Genomic DNA, 6,990 nt, shown 5'->3' on the forward strand with positions numbered 1-6,990 from the left:
AATTTGGAATTATCTGGAAATAACATTGATTAAAAAATTGTCGTCTGTGTTTCAAGAACAAAAATCAGCAAAACTGCCCCTTTTTTCAGGCACAGATATTATTCTGTGAAATTAGGGTAAATTATATCTCACTTTTTAAATAGCTTTTGAGGCAAGACCTATCTGTGAAGCAAACTATAACATGCATTTTTAAGAATACCTCTGCATTGCCTGTTTCCATTCTGTATGGTTTTTTGCTGTTATTATTCTAGTAAAATATTATACATTTTCCCATGTAATACTGTAAATGTAATAATTCTCATAATATTTAGCTGGTAACAAAATAGCAGAGCTGTAAAGATTTTTGGATCTCACTTGGAAGTTACTTTATGTCAGAAGCCAAAATAATATAAGGTGAAATAAGAGGTTTTATTCTGTTTTTGGGCATAAAACAGTACCATTAAAGTGCAACTGGTCACTGAATTTCAGATCTAATTTAATTGTACAAAGAAAGTTTTTAATTTAATGAAATATTCATCATACCAGAAATAGAATACTGACCGATAAAGGGAAATTACCTACCACAGGGTCAATTAAAATTTTGCTTTCAGTATTGCTGTGTTGCTATATCATTGTTTATTCAGAAAATATTATTAAGGCCTCCATACTGCAAACTGTAAAAATTCTATGCACAGTAAAGTGTAACTTCAAAACTTTATTGGCTTTAGAAGTCCTCTGGTGCCTGAAGTTCTGTTTCTAGGCATAAGCAAAAGTTCTTCATTATCAGTCAAGACAAACAGTTTAGTGCTTGCAGCACATTAAAAGTGTTCCTTAAACTAGGACAATAGTTGTCGTGTACCAATTACCGAGGTCAGGTGTAATGTTATATTTTCTTGATAACATGGTAATCAGCATATTCACTATTTTATTTACTTTTTCTTATAGAAAATATCCATTGAAATTAATGAATCTATGGGCAAAAGCTCATAGACTTCTATAGGTCAAAATCTGTATAATCAAAACCATATAATAAATATAAAATTGTATCTCTACAATAGTAAAAAATAGCTTTGCATTGATTTATTGAACACACATTCAAGTGTACAGATAAGTGCCTCTATAAATGCAAATATTATATAATTTATTGAAAATAGCCAAGTTTAAAAAATACATTGATCTACACTTTGATGTACATCTCTTTTTAGGCTTCTAATATTTATCAGATGTGTGAAAGAAGTACTTTTTTTCTGTAAGTGTTATCTCATCCTCATAGCATTGAATAATGTCAGCATCTGGTATTTATTCATTATTTATTTAGGTATTTTTAATCTCTTCACTGTAAAATATTGGAAAGAAATTGCTTGGAGCTAAGCACTGAAGTGCATGATAATTTCTTAAGAGAATTACTTATAAACAATTATTAGTAAATCTGCACATGCACTGTGTTTTTAAAGACACTTAAAATAAAAATAAATTAAATGAGTGTATGGCTAGCAAATTTAAAAAACTATAAAAATAATATAAAAATTTGCTGTAATTGAATAAATATTTTAATCTTATTCCTTTGTCATTATCATAAGGATGTAAGTAGGTGTTGCTTACTAAGGAAATTTTTGTGAGGAATACTAACTGAGCTTTGAAATTTTCCTGCCTTCATTAATGACAGATATTTGAAAAGCTATTTCAGTTTAATTAAAATTTTGTTTTAAAAACAATACTTATAAAAAAATAAAGGAGAATGATTATTTTTTTTTCCAGTAATTTGTGTGAATTCCAGAAGACCCTGCATGAATAGTCTCATATCACTTATTTTAACAACATGAGCTGAATTTTATCACATTTTAATTCCTAAAATATATTTATATTAACAATGGAGAATTAACTAAATTTATTTTGGTCACTGCACTGTAGATACAGAAAAAGAAGCGTACTTTTAAATGACTGCAAATCACCTGGTAAAGTTTTTATTTACTTTCATATATAATTTTTCTTATACTTTCATCCTTGGTTAGACTCAGAGCTGTGACCACAATGCTTCTTTTACTTCAATTGCACGTGTAAACTCAAAAACCAAAATAGTTTATGAGAATGAAAGAAGTATTATGACTTGCAAAGTTTTATACATCAATTGTATTTACCCTGACCCAAGTCAGATTAAATTTGGTGAAGGAAGTTAGATAGCAATATTTGCCATTGCTTATTTTCTAATAGATTACTATGGAGTTCCATTAAATAACACTGTGGTATCCACTTCAAAAGCAGCATCTCTGCATGAGCAAGCAATTACATGTAAAGTGGATAATATGCAATTATTAAATATTCTAGGGGTTTTCTTTTGGGGTTTTTTGTGGGGTTTTTTTGTGTTTTTTTTTCTTTATGAAGAAAGACACTCAGGAGAAAAGATTTTATCTTAATTTCTGTAACAACTGTTCGTCTTAGGTTTCTGGTCTCTGGTCTTTGCCAAAATTTGTTGGAATTTTCATGTTGATTCAGTAACAATTAATAATAGTGGTCTGCCATTTGTTTTCCTTGTATTTTACTGCTCTCTATCATGAACTCATGAAAACATGTAAAGTGAGTGTGTCACTCAACATCATGGAATTGACCTTCATCTTTGACGTGAAACACTTTATTTTGTGTCACAAATCTCAACCTTTTTTTAATTAGAAATTCTGAAGTTGTTGTTTTTTTTTTTAAATCTTTTTATTTTCATGTGCACTAGTGAATCTGCTGGCAGTCAAGAAAAATCAAGCAGGGAAGTTTCTTTGTATTATATTGCAATATGTTTTTCAGGTTATATTGCTCTTAGCAACAGGAAGCAGTGCTTACAAAAGTATTGATTATTTATTTATATTCAGAGATAGGAAACATAAGACTAAAGAATCCTGTGATTCAGCCTTCTTTTCTAGTTGTGTACTACTAAACTAATCAAATTGACTTACTGAGTTGATTTCCTAAAACTAATAAGGAGCCTGAACATACTATTCATACTAAATACCAAATTATCTTTTGACTGCAGATCTAGTGCTAGAGCTAATTAAGGAATGTGTGTAAGTATTTCTGAAGTGTAGGTGATTCCAAACCATGGGAAAACTTTGATCCATCTGGTAGTCTGCTTTTCCCATGGTTTTAAAGTTTTCTGGACTTCTGAATGCCCTGCCACTGTGTAGTAGTCTCAACATCCCATAGAATGGTCTGGTTTATGTAACAACAGTTTAGAGTGAATTGGAGAATTCATTTCCTATTGCAATTTGACAGTTTTAATAAGAACACTTCCTTTACTTTTCCACAGTACTTGCTGTAAAAATTAAACATAGCATTTCTCCTTTTTTTTTTTTTTTTTTTTTTTTTTGACAGTCTACTTTTCATCCTACCTAATCCTAAGGCTATATGCTATATTTATGTCTCCTTTGCTGAAATTAATGAAATTAATGAAAAAATCTTTAAGCACATACACCTGAGAGATGACATATATTGATTTAGATACATCAGGATTACAGTGGATCTGAAATTATTTTCCATTTCTCAGCAGAACATCCTTCCTAATGTAAGTCAAAGTAATTTTGGAATGGAATAACTCAGCTAGTGCTTTAGCAGATGTTTCATTATCTAAGGAAAAAACTGAACATTATAAAGAATTGATAGAACTCTATCCCAGATTTCATATAGTTTAGTTAAGAGCCAGCACACTAAAAAACTGGAATAAGAATGGTATTTCAACTGTCAACAAAAACATCCAAATCCCTTTGCCATAGTAGTTATAGTTACTAATGCAACCCAGAAATATTGGTATTTGTCATTTGTGTTGCCTAGAAGAGTCAATCTGTATCTCTAAGGAGCAGTGAGAATTAGGATGTGCAACGTAAATGCCAGAATGATTCACTGCAGGTCTAGATAAAACATAGGTAAGAAATGGTAGAGTTGAGTTCTCACCTTTCACATTTGCCTATGGAACTTATGTCCAAGGTGAATATCCCAACTACAGGGAGGACTGAAGGAGAATATGTCAATTTGTCCTTTCTAATAAGTAATTTATTCTCCCTTCCCCTTTCCTTCCCTTTCCTTTTATGTCAAGGAGAGAGAATTAAAAAGCTAAAACTATGGATTCATCCCAGTTAAGTGTAAGCTCTTAACTTAAAATCCTGTGCTAAGATCCTAATCATTCGGGGCTTATCCTAAAGATAATGGAAAGTTGCCTCCTGAGAGCCATTAAGACCTTAGTTGACTGAAATAACCAGCTGTAAAAGCCCTTCACTCTTCATGTTATATCTCTAAAGCCTGTGGGATAAACCGGGACCAAATACTTAATGTGGGGTTTAACAGATCTGTCATGTTGAATGGAAGACTTTTTCCAAAGGGAGAAAAAACAAAAAAGAGCAAGCAGAAATATATCAAACCAACCATTCTTGGTGTTCTTAGAGAATGAACAATTTTCCCTCAAAAAATTGCTGAAACAGTAATATAGCAATCTTGCTATGTACAAGAAACTTTGTATTTATATTACCTGTAAAACTGTCTTTATGTTGTGGTGAGTTCCTGTTAAGATATTTACAGTTGGGGCTGATTGATCCCAAGTATTTGAAATTAAGAAGTGAAGCAATAGAAGTCTTGCAGGTAAAACATAATACTGCAGCAAAAGCATGCCCTTTGGATTTCATTGACATGTCTAATTTCTTCTTACTTTTTAAAGGGATCTTCAGCAACACTTTTAAAAACATTTCATAAAACTACTCCAAATCTCCCATGTTTCTATTAGTATCTGGTATTTTCAGTTTCCTTGTTCACAAGTAATTAATTCCCATTTGCCTGAATAAAAGCAGAAGTCATAGCTGTGTGCCTCTTAAAATAGAAATGATCCACCAACTTAAGCTGTAGGGCCACTGCAGGTTATTGTTAATAAAGCAGGGTAACCCTGAGGTAAATTTAAAATAAAACAAAGACAAATATTATTTGACATACCTGATATTGTTAATTTAATTGTCAGATAACACATACAAACCTTCCTAGTAAAGATTTGCAAGAACTACATAATTTGTATTTTTGAAAAAAAACTTCTGTATATCCTTTAATGTCTTTATCACCCATAAATGTGACCTTAGCACCCTGATTTTTATTTCTAATACTAGTATATTCTTGGAAGATATATTATACTTAATGCCTATATTTTCCATTCTATTAAAGATGGTGACCATTTAAACTACATTGTCTTATAAATCCCAAGCTTTGTGAGGCATTTCAGAAATCCAGCAGGGTCTTGAAGACAAAATTTGCGTGCTGGCATGACAACCTGAAATAAATTGAAAGTATTGTTATCCAAACAATGTAAAAGACCAGACAAGGCTTGATTCAACACAACTCATTGAACTCCACCTTTAAACAGCTTGTCATTGTTTTCAGGTCATAATTTTATGTCTTGTACTCAATTTCTAGAGAAATCTGCAAAATGTTATTTTCTGAATGAAATTTCAATTTGTGATTATCTGTTTTGATCATAGTAAATTCAACTTTTTTTTTTTTTTTCCTTTTTCTCCTCTAAATTGGTTTGCTAGAGTGTTTAAATCAGATGAAGGTATTTAAGACAAATTATTCTGTCAACAGTGTTTTTACATTAATTTCTTTTGTGACTTTCAGCTATCCATCCCAATTGCCCACCACTCCCATTTGTAATATCAGCTCTTCCCCCACCAACTCAGTTACAGCTCTTCTTTGAACAGCCCACATGCTATAGCATATCCAGGTTGTTCTCATGTCCAAAGATATCTCTCTACAATACCATGAGTTCATTAACATGCTCTCTGCTCCTCCAGGTTTTCCCTAATGTTCCTTAGGTCCTCACATCACCATACTCTCAGAAATTTTCCATGATTGTCACTAATAGGAAAAAGCCGAAAGTTGTGCTAGGGAAGGTTTAGATCGGATATTAGGAAAAATCCTTTACTAAAAGGTTATCAAGTACTGGAATGGACTGTCTAGGTAAGTGGTTGAGTCACCATGCCTGGAGATATTTAAAAGACATGTAGACACGCTGCTTAGGGATGTGGTTTAGTGGTGGAGTTGGCAGTGCAGAGTTAGTGGTTGTACCTAATGATATGAAATGTCTTTTCCAACCTAGAGAATTATTTTATTCTACTGGTAGTTTCCCTGCAACTCAAGATAAGGACAGCAAAGTCTGCAAGTATTTTGGAGTTATATGCAGTGACTTTGTCTTTAACATGCTTATGCTTGTTGGTCTTCTGGATGCTACCACTTGATGGTTGACCAGGTGAATAGCTAGTTCCTCACTGGACTTGTGAGTGCTCCCTTTAATTTATTTTTCTTCTTTTAGCTACTTATTTTCATAAAACTGTTGGGTTGGTAATATCTTTGAGATTTCTCTCTGACACATTTGGCTGCAATTGGATAACATACGTGTGAGTTACATTCATGAATGGGGGCAGTGGTAGAGAGAGATAAACATGCAAAACATCAGGTAATGTGTATTTTGATAATGTTATAAAGTCTTACTGTCCAAAGAACTTGTGTGATATTTTACCTATGACTAAAGCATAGATCTTCGTCAAATTGGTTTTAAAAATACAGCTATGTTACTAGCAGAAAAAATGAGAATCCAGAATAACAAATCCATACTTCTCATGAAAGGCGGCAGAAGTCTAGTTTGTATAGCAACCCTTCCTACCTACTGCCACTGAAACAGCTGATATTTATATTTTTAAACTTGATTTCAGTGGAGTTCTCTAAGAGCACTCATTGTAGGCTAAAAGATCAGTTTTGCTGACTTCACTCACATTTTTTACATGGATAAAATATTTTAGTACCTCTTGAAACTCCACTAATATTTATTAGTTTTACTTTGCAGTCCAAGATTGCGGTGAATGCTATATTTTGACAAATTATTTTGAAAGCATTTAATGTATTGGCTAACAACAACAACAACAAAACCCACCACAAAACAAAACAAAAACTATTCCATTTACGTTTTGATGGAAAGTTACTGTGTAGAAGAGGAATATG

This window comes from Chaetura pelagica, unplaced genomic scaffold, assembly GCF_000747805.2.
Source record: "Chaetura pelagica isolate M959 unplaced genomic scaffold, ChaPel_1.0 scaffold123, whole genome shotgun sequence".
Taxonomy (NCBI): domain Eukaryota; kingdom Metazoa; phylum Chordata; class Aves; order Apodiformes; family Apodidae; genus Chaetura; species Chaetura pelagica.